At 39.0% G+C, this 13,408-nt stretch overlaps 1 protein-coding gene across 4 annotated transcripts in view; it reads right to left on the bottom strand.

The window, feature by feature from the left end:
- Nucleotides 1-13,408, bottom strand: part of Garre1 (granule associated Rac and RHOG effector 1) — a 92,805-nt gene that overhangs the window by 59,152 nt on the left and 20,245 nt on the right. The window contains exons 2-3 of one of the 4 annotated variants that reach the window (XM_010631812.3): nt 3,555-3,651; nt 3,163-3,197 (exon numbers count right to left, since the gene is read on the bottom strand). The gene's annotated coding sequence lies outside the window, so the exon portion shown is untranslated. The other 3 variants (XM_010631813.3, XM_033765739.1, XM_010631814.3) reach the window with 3 other exon arrangements.

The following is a 13,408-nucleotide window of genomic DNA, read 5'->3' on the forward strand; positions in this document are numbered from 1 at the left end:
TATTTTCCAGATGTAATCCCAGCAGTCTAGGAGGCTGAGGCAGGAGGGTCACAAGTTTGAACCCAGTCTAGCCAATTTAGCAGGCCCTTTTCTCAAAATGAAAAAGAAGGGGCTGGGGATACAGATCAGTGTTGAAGCCCCAGCACCACAAAAAATAGAAGTAAGACTAAATATTTTTAATCTACAGTTGGTTGAAACTGTAGATAAAGAACTTGAAGATACAAAACTCTGAGTATACTAACATTATGGCTAGGGTTACTGCGTAACAATACAGGGCTCATAAAACTTTGAGGGAACTGGAAAGGGGAGAGATGAGCACAAAGTGAGAGTCATCAGGAAAGCTGTTACAAAAATATATCGAGGTAGGGCTTATTTTAGGACAGGCCTATAGCAAAAAGGGTGGCTCATCAAGTGAAAGGACAACCACAGCCCCGGCCCAGAACCAGGACAGCACCTGGTCTCTTCAGGATACCCAGCTAGACTAAAGTACAGGTGCAGAAAGACAAAGCCGGCAAAGGTTAAGCGGCTGGCTGGTAAGGACAGTCAGGAGATATGATTCTTCCAGTCTCCTACTGGTTACCAATTTCCCTTCTGGATGTTCAGAATGGAAGCCTGCAATGCCCCGGGGCTTGATCCCCAGCACTACAAAAAAACAAAACAAAACTGAATTTAAGACAAGTACGAGAAAAATGTCTTAGCAAAATTTATAACTTTAATACAAAAGTCATTACTTTTAAAAAGAACCAAACAGAAATTCTGGAGTCCAAAAAAACAGTAACTGTCATAAAGTGTCTCAATATTTGAGTAAGAATCAGTAAACACGAAGACAGGACAACTGAATGGACAAAAGACAAAGAGAATGAAGAAAAAAGAACAGAACCTAAATAAAGACCTGTGGTAAACCAGGTGTGGTGGCATACACACTTATAAAACCTTGAGTGCTATAATCCCAGCACTCAAAGAGGCTGAGGCAGGAGGATTGCTGTGAGTTCAAGACCAGCCAGGACCACACAGTAAGTTCAAGGCCAGCCTGAACTTCAGAGCAAGACCCTGTCTCAAACCCCTTTCCCCGCAAAAGACCTGTGGGATACCATTAAAAAAAAAAAAAAGGGCCGGGGATTTAGCTCAGTGGTTCTGCCGCATGCCTTGCAAGCACAAGGACCCGAGTTTGATCCCCAGTACCAAACCAAACCAAACAAAACAAAACAAAAAAAACCCAAAACCTGTGGGACACTATCAAGTATACCAGCATGTATAAACTGTACTAGGATCTCGGGAAAGGAGAGACACAGGAAAAAAAATATCTTAAGAAATAATGCCTTAAAAATCCCAACTCTGATGAAAAACATGACTGTATACATTCAAGAAGCTAAACAAATTCCAAAGGCTAAAGAGATACAAATTTAGGACACATTATAATCCAAGTGTCTAAAAGCAAAAACAAAGAGCAGCAAGAGAGAAACACTTTGCAATACAGTTTACAGTAGTTACACAATGTCATCACAATGAATTAAGAAAACATTGAGCCACTGCTCCTAGAAGACAGTCAGGTTCCTTTGAGCCTCTAGTTGTACCATTTTCATCAAGCACTCAATATATAGTTTTGTTTTATGTATGTTTCTGCTTATAGATACATGGGTTGGGGTGTGGCTCACTGGTAGAGTGTGTGCTTAGCCTGCACAACGTCCTGACGTCAACCTCAACAACGAACTTTAATTAACACTGTATATGGCTGATGGACATGGGACTTACAGCAAAAAGCACATAATTCATGCCTGAGTGAAGTTTATCTAACACACATCTTCTCTATGAGGTAAACCACAGTCTCCAGTGCTTAGGAACAGTGAAATTGCCAGCAAAAAGCATAAAAGTGCAAAAATGTGGCATTAAATAAACCATTTTTAAAAAACATTAAAAAGGGCCATTAAAAAAAAGGGTCTGAGAGTTGAAATAAGAAGGCAGTACATGTTTGACCTCAGCCTGGGACACGCATATTGGATGACTCAAACTTCTCACTCAGTGCATGACTGTAAATGACCACAAATGCCCCACAAGCATTGATTTGGGTTTGGGTTAAAAACAAATTTTAGCAAGTAGACAAATTCACACATTCACAGAATCTGCAAATAATGAGGATTGACTATCTAGTACCACTTAAAATACTTGCATTCTTACAGCCAGGTGTGGTGGTGCACACCTATAATCACAGCACTCGGGAGACTGAAGCAGGAAGATCACCCCAAATTCTATACTTTGTTATGGGCTACATAAGAAAAAGCACTAATAATACACTCTTCAAAGGGTGATTTGGGATTGGGAATGTAGCTTAGTACTGGAACACTTTTCTAGTATTCATGAGTTCCTGGGTTCAATCTCCAGCAACACATACACACACTGTCTGTCTGTCTGTCTGTCTCTCTCTCTATTTTAAAGGTGAATTTTATGCATATAAATTATATTGCAATAAAACCATTGCTTTTTTAAAAAAGTTATTACTTGTTTTTCTTTGCCAATTTTCTTTTGTAACTTTTCATCTACTCCCAAAGGATATAAAATAAAAGATGCTTCCCAGGGATGTCCTTTTTTTTTTTCAAATGGAGTCCATGCAGTTCAAGCAGGCCATGAGCAAGCTACATAGGCCAAGCTGGCCTCAAACTCTTGATTCTCCTACACCAGCCTCCCAAATGCTGGGATCACAGTCATGTACCACTATGGCCGGCCAGGGATGTTGTTAATGCCAGACTTAAGTCTCCTTTTTGTACTTCAATTGGAAATCGGTATTTGAATTTTACTACCCAGAATCAGGAATGTTAAGTTGCACCCAACTACCACAAAAAAGAAAACAGATAAAATAAGTCTTTAAAGAAAAATTAATTAATTTTTGGTATCATGGATCGAACTCAGGACCTTCTGCTTATGAGGCAGGCGCAGTGCCACTGAGCTAAATCCCCAGCCCCAAAGAACATTTAATTTAGGCTGGGCGTGGTGGAGCACACCTGTAATCCCAGCACTCAGGAAGGCTGAGGCAGGAGGACTGCTGTGAGTTCGAGACCACCCTGGTCTACACAGTGAGTTCCAGGTCAATCTCAACTACATAGTGAGACCCTGTCTCAAAAAAAAAGAACATTGAATTTAATTTAGAATCCTTGGACCGGGATTTACCTCAGTGGTGCCGCCTGCCTTGCAAGCACAAGGTCCTGAAACAAACAAACAAACAAACAAAATTAGAAACCTTAATTTACAGGTGAAGGAGGGGGAAATTATCCCAGGATACTCAACATCTTTCATTAAACCACATAATATCAAGATCAAACTTGGGTATGTATATTGACTTTCAGAATTCCAAATATATATCATTATTCTATCCTAAACTATTTAGACTGGTGGACAGATTAGGTTATGCTGCAGTAATAAATTCTAAAATGAGGCAGACCCAAAAGATTTGTTTTGTGCTCGTACAAAATTCAATGTAGGTCCAGCAGCCCCTTTCAAGTTGTATGGCCCTGTTTTCCACAGTCACTCTAGTGCAGAAAAGTAAAAGTGAAAATACATACCCATTTAGTAATCCAGTGGAAGTGACACACATCACTTCCTTTCACAGCCCTTTGGACAGATTTAGTCACATGGTGCCCAAAGCAAATACAAGAAAGGCTGGGGAAACATAAAAGGACATATGAAATAATTCAAGCTTATAGTAGACCACAGCTGTCCACCTAGCTGTGTTTGTACAGCGCCAACCAGATGGCAAAAGCAGTGTGGACCCTACATAGAGGAGGCTGCTCTATAATGCAGAGTACTCAGAACTGCTCCTGGGATCTCACTTAAAGACTGCTCCAGGACAGTTTCTGTTTTGTGTATATATGGAGATCAATCTCACGTTCACATTGCCAATGTTTCCATTCAGTTTTGTATATGGAGGACCAGGTAAAAAAGCTGATTGCCCTCCACATCCTCCAAGAGAAAGGCTACACAGAGCTAGAGGCACCAGATGACACCTTGAAAACTGTGAGCCTCATTTCTTGTACTTAGTGTTGGCCCAGCAGGTCACCAAGCATGAGAAGCCTAAGGCTTAGACTGAAGTATTTTGTGAAACCACAGAAAAATACATATAGGATCCTCTTATTCACATGTATTCTCAAAGTGTGGTCCTCAACCATGGGTATCAAAACTGAATTGCCCAAATCCAAGAATAACCTGGTTTTATCTATCAACTGAATGTTTGTCTCACCACAAACTCCTATGCCAAATCTAATTTCCAGTGTTTTGTCATTTATAAGATAGAGTTTTGGGGGAGGTCATCAGGTCATGGGGGGACTCTTAAATAGGATTAGTGTCTTCATTAAAACACACATAACACACAATAAATAAAAAGCTGGGGCTTGGGATTTAGCTCAGTGGTGCTGCGCCTACCTCATGAGTGCTGAGTTTGATCCCAGCACAGCAAAACACACACACACACACACACACACACACACACACACACACACAACACAATAAATAAAAAGCTGGGGCTTGGGATTTAGCTCAGTGGTGCTGCGCCTACCTCATGAGTGCTGAGTTTGATCCCAGCACAGCAAAACACACACACACACACACACACACACACACACACACACACACAGCGCTAGTTCATTCTCTTTGCCATATGAAGATACTGGAAGTTGGAAATGTGCGATCCAGAAGAGGGCCTAACCAGAACCTCACCATGCTGAGGGACCTTATCTTGGACTTCCTGTTTCAAAGACAAGAATAAAACACAAAATAAACAAGAACTTCTGGGAAGATCTAATACAAACGCTCTTCAAATTCTTTAATAAAACTGAAAGGGAAGGAGTATTTCCCCAAATGATTCCTGGAAGTCATATCCTGATTTCAAAGCTAGACAAGAATCCAACCAAAAAAGAGAACCACAGGCCAATCTCTTTAATGAACATAGATGCAAAAAAGTTTCAACCAGATACTGGTAAACAGAATATAACAAACCATTAAGAAGGACCTTCTCCATGTCTGCCTTGCAAGCGCAAGGTCCTAGAGAAAATGATCCTCAAAGTCATATATAGAACCAGAAGAGACCCAGATAGCAAAATCAAAAGCAAAACAAGAGGCATCACAATTCTGGATTTGAAGTTACATGACAAAGCTATAGGGATAAAAAAAATATGGTACTGGCACAAATATAGACATGGGGATCAATGGAAAAGAACATACACAACTTTATGCACCTTCAGCTATCTGATCCTTGACAAAGGGGCCAAAAACAACACTGGAGGAAAGAGCCTCTTCAATAAATGGTCCCGGGAAAATTGGATATCCATATGCAGAAAAGTCAAATTGAACCCATACGTCTCACCATGTACTAAACTAAAATCAAAGTGGACCAAAAATCTAAATATTAAAACAGAAACACTGGAAGATAAAATAATCTGCTGGAAGATTAAATAGGTAAAAATTCTTGAAGAAATGGGTATAGGCAAGCACATTCTGAAGAGAATCCCAACTGCAGAAGAAATAGCATCAAGAATCAACAAATGGGATCATATCAAATAAAAACTTTCCACACATCAAAAGAAACAATCAACAGAATGCAAAGACAACCTACAGAATGGGAAAATTTTTTTGCTAGAGAACTAATATCTAGAAAATGTAAAGAACTCAAAAAACTCAGGTCCCCCAAATAAAAGACCCAATCAAAAAATGGGCAAGTGAAATGAATACACTTCAGAGAAGAACAAATGGCTGATAAATGTATGATAAAATGCTCAATATTTCTGGCTGTGAGAGAAATGCAAATTAAAACACCACCGAGGGGCTGGGGATTTAGCTCAGTGGTACTGCCCACAAGCAAAAGGTCCTGAGTTTGATCCCCGGTACCAAAAACCAAAAAAAAACAAAACAAATAAACAACAACAAAACACTGATATTCCACCATACCTTAGAAAGAATGGCCATCATCAAAAAAATCAAATAATAGGGGCTGGAGATTTAGCTCAGTGGTTCCGCCGCCTGCCTTGCAAGCACAAGGTCCCAAGTTTAATCCCCAGTACCAAAAAATAAAAAAATAAAAAAATAAAAAAAAAATAAATGCTAGCAAGACTGCAGGAGGGAAAAACAGAACCATTTCCACCAACAGTGGGACTAGCATAACTACTATGGAAATGGGTAAGGAAATGCCTCAAAAAACTAACACTAGAAATTCCATTTGACCCAGTTACTAAGCATCTTCCCGAAAGAGTTAATGAAATCATATTACAGTGGTACATGCAGCACAGTTCATAATAGCAAAATCTTGGAAGTGATCTATATGACCATCAACAAATGAATGGAAAAAGAAAATGTTGTGCATTGGAGTACTACTTCGCCATAAAAAGGGTAAGCTTTAGTCATCTGTAGAAAAATAGATGCACCCTGAGACCATGTTAAGTGAAATAAATCAGACATAGGACTTTAAATATCACATGGTTCCTCTTATTCAAGACCCAAAACATAAAAAGCAAAATGAAAGACAGATGATAGGAAATAGGAAGATAGATCTTTTATAAATGGGAAGGAGACCAAGAGATGGAAGGAGGGAAGAAAAAGGGATAAAAAAACAATTGAGATGTGTTATGTACATGTGCCAATTTCCCATGAAGAATGTAATCATTATGTACTGCAAAAATGTACTAATAAAAAAATTGAAAAAAACAACAACAAAAACCAAAAACCTAAAATGAAAAGAAAAAAAGCCAGCCAAAAGCAACAATGGCTTGACTTCCCTAATGCAGGTTCAAGATAAATGGAATATAGTAGTACACACCTATAATCCCAGCACTTTCAGAGGTCAAGGCAGGAGGATCACAAGTTTGAGCTTAGCCTGGACAATTTAATGAGATCATCTCAGACTAAAAAATAAAGAAAAAAAGAGGGGGCTGGGATGTACCGTAGCTCACATGAAGCCCTGGGTTCAATTCCCAGCACCATAAAAACAAACAAACAAACAAAAAACCAAAAAAAACAACTAGGATACTATTCTTCCTATTCAAATGCTGATTCTTGGCATACAACCCAAATCTAATGAATCAATGTGTACACACAGGAGCAGAGGATACATTTTTATAAGTTCCCCATGTGACTATGATACATGCTATAATTTAAGAGCCAAATCGATCTGTTAAAACCATTCTGAAAGCCACAAGGATAAGAGCACCCAAAGATGCTGACTATATAAATAATACTTAATGCAATATTGTAATCTCAACAATACTGTGTTAGTTGAGAATCCAGAAAGGCATCTCTGAGCCAGGGTGGGGGGTGGGGGCTCAGTGGTGCAAAGCCCTGGGTTCCCATCAATAGGAAAATGAGATAGGCAGACAGAGACAGAGACAGAGAGAACAAAAGGAAAGGCCAAATTCTTTCTGTCCAACATAGGGCTGATTGGACAATTCAATGAAAAGTTCCATATATATCTTTTTTTTTTTTTTTTTTTTTTTTTTTTGGTGGTACTGGGGATCGAACTCAGGTCCTTGCGCTTGTGAGGCAGGCTCCGGAACCACTGAACTAAATCCCCAGCTCATCATAATTGTTTTTAACAAGATGCCTTCAGTGCCCAGAGAAGAACTACGTAGTCAACCCTAAGGTTCTTTTCTAGACAAAGGAAAAACAACCTCTTCAATTAAATTAACTTTTGTTTACTGTTTAATTTCTATTACTGCTGTTTCCCATGGAAATGTGGTAGAGCAAGGTGTAACAAGCTACTATAAAGATGAAAACTTACTTATTCTTACAGACCTGGTATTCTGGTGGTGTTTTTTCAGATAGGGTTGATCTCAAGGAAATACTGAACTGAAATACTACTCAAATTCTATCATTTTCAAAAGAGATTATGCCAAGAAACAATATGCAGGGCCGGGGATTTAGCTCAATGGTTCTACTGCCTGCCTTGCAAGCACAAGGTCCCAAGTTTGATTCCCAGTACCACACACACCAAAAAAAAAAAAAAAAAAAAAAAAAAAAAGAAAAAAAAATGCAGAGAAGGTGGTGACAGACAGGAATGGTCTTCATGACAGTGACTGTAACATTCTCTCACAAAATACTGTTGGAAGCTGGGTGTTAAGTACATGAAGGTCACTGTGTAATTTACTCTACTGTATATGATTAAATATTTCTGAAATAAAATGTTTAAAATGCTTCACAAATGTACACATGAGCACCTAGATGCATTCTTTTTATTTTATTTTTTTTTTTAGGTAAAGTTCTTTCCAGTTCTGTCTGAATGTTTTTCAAATACTTTCTCCCCATATTCATCTGTATGACGGGCTAAAATATCTTCAGTCCATTTAAGGACATTTCTTTTCTACATTTTCTTAAAAAGAATTTTCATGGGGAAGTCATGATTTATGAATCCACTATTCATGCTTCATGGAAATAAATACCACAAAAGTTAGTGTAGCCAAAACTTGTAAGATTTAAGTAATGTATTCAGAAGTTTTAAAGCTACTTAAAATTCTCAAGCACAGAAAAAAATGAAACTTTAGTAGGTTAAGTCATGTCTTTTCAACACAATTTTCAAAAGTTCTGAGTAGATTAAAATTGAACTCAGACCCAATTACATCATTTAAACACTGCTGTAATCAAAGTCATTGGCAATTTCTTTCTTTCTTTTTCTTTTTTTCTTTTTTTTTTTTTTTGATACCGGGGATTGAACTCAGGTCCTTTTGCTTGCCAGGCAGGCAGCAGAACCACTGAGCTAAATCCCCGACCCAGCAATTTCTATTTCAAACAATAAAAACCATGCTTGAAATAGATGAAACTTCACTCTAAGGTCTTCTCGCCAAGCTTGGTGGTGCATGTCTATAAACCCAACATCCTAGTAGGCTGAGCTGGGATTGTAAATTTGAGCCCAGTCTAGGCAATTTAGTGATACCATGTCTCAAAAAAGGCTTGGGGTTGTAGCTTAGTGCAAAGATCCTGGACTCCATCCCCAGTATTTGAGATGGGGTATGGTTTTCTCATACCCCTAATTGGTAAGATGTGAAAAGTGAACAAAATAAAATAAAATAGGTCAACTAGGAGTGGTGGCACATTCCTGATATCCCACTCCAGAGGCTGAGGCAAGAGGATTGCTGCAAGTCTGAAGCCAGCCAGGGCCAAGGGTAAGTTTAAGGCCAGCCTGAACTACACAGCAAGACCCTGTCTCAAAAAGCTAAAAAAAAAAAAAAAAAAACCTAAGAATTTACCTAACCAAGGAAGTGAAAGACACTGACATACCAAAAAACCCCTGCCAAAAAAACTAAAAAAAAAAAAAAAAAGCTTAAAAAAAAAGCAGTCAGCCATCCAGAGAAAATATCCAAGGCACTTCCCTTTAGAGACAAAGGACTGAAGGAAAAACTCGCTGATAAACAAGGAAGATCTTAAATTCTCCAAACACTGAAACAAACAGAAATCTACCCACCTAGGTCAGGAAGGTATCATATGCTTTATGATGTCTAATTTGTACTTAAATGGACTACAAAGAGAAATTTAATCCTTAATTAAAAATTCCCACCAAAATAAAGGTGATAGCTATGATTTATTTATTTATTTAAATTTTTGGTACTGGGGATCGAATTTTGGACTTTTGCTTGTGAAGCAGGTGGCAGAACCATCGAGCTAAACACCCCACCCACTACGATTTATTTTTTTGCAGTGCAAGATCAAACTCATAGAGGTCTCACTCATCAGTAGGCAAGTACTGTACCACTGATTTCTATCACTTCAGCCAAAGAATAATTTAAATCCACTGAGTCACTTGGCCAACAGAAACCATTGTCAGCAAGGGTATGGCACAGAAGAGCTTCATTTCAAGACAATGGCTAAATAGACACATGCACCCATCTCCCCATTCTCCCCAAATCTCACTGACATAACTAAAAATGTTCATGAGGGAATCACCCTCGTGGCCCTAGTGGAAGGTCTGAGGGCCCGTCTTTAAACTCAGGCCACTTTTTAGAAGATGAAGAGAAGGCATGGGAAATTGTATAACAGGACAGACCAGAGCAGAGCTGGCCGCTTGCTAGATTATGCAGAGCCAGAGGTGGAGAGAAGGGCAGAGACCATTTTCCTGGAGGAGCTGGACAAGTGCCCAGCTTTTAGTCAGAAGGTACAGAAATCAAGAGTGGGAAATGGGCTAATCACCTTGAGCTCATCTGTATTTCCCAAGCATGAGCACTGCATCAGCCAGCTCCCTAACTCAAGAGCTGCTAGAAAAACAGAACTTCCTGCCAGTGAGCTATACAACAACCCAGTTCTTCATTTTAAGGATTAACAGAAAATGAAGAAGAAACCAAGAGGTTAAAAAAATAAATAAATAATAAATAATAAATAAAATTAAAAACAAGATAAAAAGTTGATCAGACCTTGGAAGAAATATTTTGTCTTTCTTTCTTTTTGGGGGGGTTTTTCGAGACAGGGTCTTACCATGTAGTCCCGGATAGGGGTGAGCTCACTATGTAGTCCAGCCTGGCCTCAGCTTCCCAACAGTGAGTTCAAGGACAGCCTGAACTACATAATGAGACAGTGACTCAAAACAAGCAAGCAAACAAACCTAAAAAAAAAGAAGAAAGACAGCAGTGGAAGAATATTCCTAAAACCAATAAAAACTGTCTATAGGAGCCAGGGACTTAGCTCAGTGGTACCACGGCCTACCTCACAAGCTCAAGGACACAAGTTCGATCCCTGGTACAAAAAAACAAAAAAACAAAAAAACAAAAACCACAAACTGTCTATGTGTACAGATAAGAACAAAGGTAAGTACGCAGGAAGAACAAAGGTAAGTACACAGGTCAGATTTTTATCTATATCACTCCTTAGTTTTATCTTTATAGGACCACATAATTTATATAATTAAAAATACATATTCAGAAAGAAAAAAAATCCCTAAAAATAAAGACACATGAATCTGAACTAGTTACCAAATTAATAGGATAACCACATACAGAAGAATTATTTCAAGTTTAAAACTGTTTTTTAACTGTATCACTCTGGTGACTTAAGTAATGAGGAAAGACAAATATAACATCATATAAATAAAAGCCCTTTACCTATCAAGTAAAGGTACAAGATCCTAATGATGAATGTAACTGTACTGTATACCTAAAATGTACCAATAAACTCAGTGAGAGGAAAAAAAAGTCCTTCAATTCTTCATTTGAATTGAAAATATCAGTCTGTGGCAGGTGTAGTGTCACACATGGTGGTGCATGTCTATAATCCCAAAACTGGGGGAGGCTGAGGCAGGAGGACTGAAAGCCCGAGTATAGCCTGGATAGTTTATCCAGCTTCTATCTCAAAATAAAATATCAGTCTGAAATCATGACTGAATGATTGACTTGTAGTACTGGGGTTTGAACCCTGGGAACCCTGGGTGCTCTACTACTGAGCTACATCCCTAGTCCTTTTTTACTTTATTTTTTGTTTTGAAATATGCCTAAATTGCCCAGATGAGACTACAGCTTGAAATAGTCCTGCCTCAGCTTCCCTAAGTGCCAGGATTATAGGTGCGGACCACTGCAACCAGTGACCTAACTTTATCTTTGTAAAAAGTATGTATTTCTTAGCTCTACTGAAAAAACAAGAATTTTCAATCCAGTCAGTGAGTGCCCCTTTATGCCATTTTCCACCAGCTTGAGCCATCACTCCTTAACACATTCCCACCCGCTTGAACCACTCAATGGGATTGTCTCATGCCACCTAATGGAATAGTCACGCATATCCCACTGGTGGTTCAGAGCTGTCCAGCCATGACAATTACACGCCCCCTATGAATTACAGCCCCCTTGTGAACGTGAGAAAGAAATGCCTCATTCTAGACTTGTAGCCAGAAACAAGATAAACCCAGGAATTGTCAGGTCAGAAAATAGGAAGTCCACCTAACATTACCAGCACTTGTCAAAAGGACCCAGAGTTAAACAGAAGAATGAGCTTTATTATTAATGGCCAATAATGGAATAACTTAAGCATCAAAGAATAACTGTTTGAGAGTGAAATTACACACACACACACACACACACACACACACACAATAAAGAGTTTGAATTTGGCAATGATTTCTTTTGTTGTTGGTTTTTTTGAGACAGGGTCTTGCTAGGGAGTTCAGGCTGTCCTTGAACTCACTGTTGCCCAGGCTGGCCTCAAACTTGCAATGAACTTCCTGTCTCAATCTCCTGATTTCTTAAATATGACACAAAAAGCACAGGATGAAATGCTAAGAAAATCACTATCTTGCATCCTAACGAAATGGTGAGTCTAGCTAATATTATTGCTAAAACAATTAGGTGAAAATTTGATGAAGAAATTTATGGCGAAGGAATCAGGCTTTGTAACACTTGAAGCCACTGATTAATTCTAGCACCATTAAAAAATTGGGAGCTGGACATATAATTATACACCTATTATATACTGTGATGAAATACAAAGTACACAGTACCACCCGTGAAGTATTTTTGTCTAAAACACTGATTCAAATTCCAAAGTCTCCCTACCTAGCTCTCAGTTTAGAGGAAACAGGAAAAATAAATTCAAAATGTCAAGACTTCTCTGTAGTTCTTTTCAATCTTACAGTTCAAAAACAGATCTAACAACTGATCTTATAGCCTAGATAAATTATGATTTTAATAGGCTTCTCAGAGCAATTTTACTAGCTTTGTCTTTCACTGTTTTTTTTTTTATTCCTTTCTGTAGACATTTTAATCTTTTTTCTGCATACAATTTACAAAGAATTTATACCCAATGGGTCCCCTGGCACTTAGAGCAAAATCAAATTCTTCACATGACCTCACAGCCCTGCTACCTTCTCTAACTACTACATGCTGTGCCTCCTGACCCTGACCATTCCTCTCAGCTACAATGTTCATCTTCCAGTTCTGCCAGCACACCAAACTCTTCCACATGCTGGCACTGCTACCTGCAAAGCAGTGGCCTCCTTTCTACTCTCACATTCATGGTGCTCCTCCCCACTGCCTTTTGGTTCTTGAAAAAAGTGTCACTCCCTCACAGATCTTCTCCAATCAGCCTGTCTCAAAACTTGGGTCTCCTCACTCCTGCAATACTTTCTGGTCTTAAGGGACAACTCCAAGTTATCCAACCACTTCATTTACTTATATATACAGTGCCTTACCAACTGGCATATAATCTCCTAAGGTCAGTACCACCTTGTTCACTGTTGCCTCCCCCAGGGCCACCCAGTGTGCTGGCACTCTTTGGAAATCAGACATCAATGAACCATTGACTGTTGTCTAGTAGTTCTGTCTTGCAAACCCAAGAAACTGGCTCGTGTGGCAAGATATCTCTCCACCTGAAAGGTGATGGGCCTGGCAATACCTGTGGCCTTAATATATGTGACTTGAGGTGGGGATGTAGCTCAGCAGTAGAGTATCTGCTGAGCATGTGTGAA

This window comes from Fukomys damarensis, unplaced genomic scaffold (genome assembly GCF_012274545.1).
Source record: "Fukomys damarensis isolate Sample0158 unplaced genomic scaffold, DMR_v1.0_HiC HiC_scaffold_19, whole genome shotgun sequence".
In the NCBI taxonomy this organism is placed as follows: domain Eukaryota; kingdom Metazoa; phylum Chordata; class Mammalia; order Rodentia; family Bathyergidae; genus Fukomys; species Fukomys damarensis.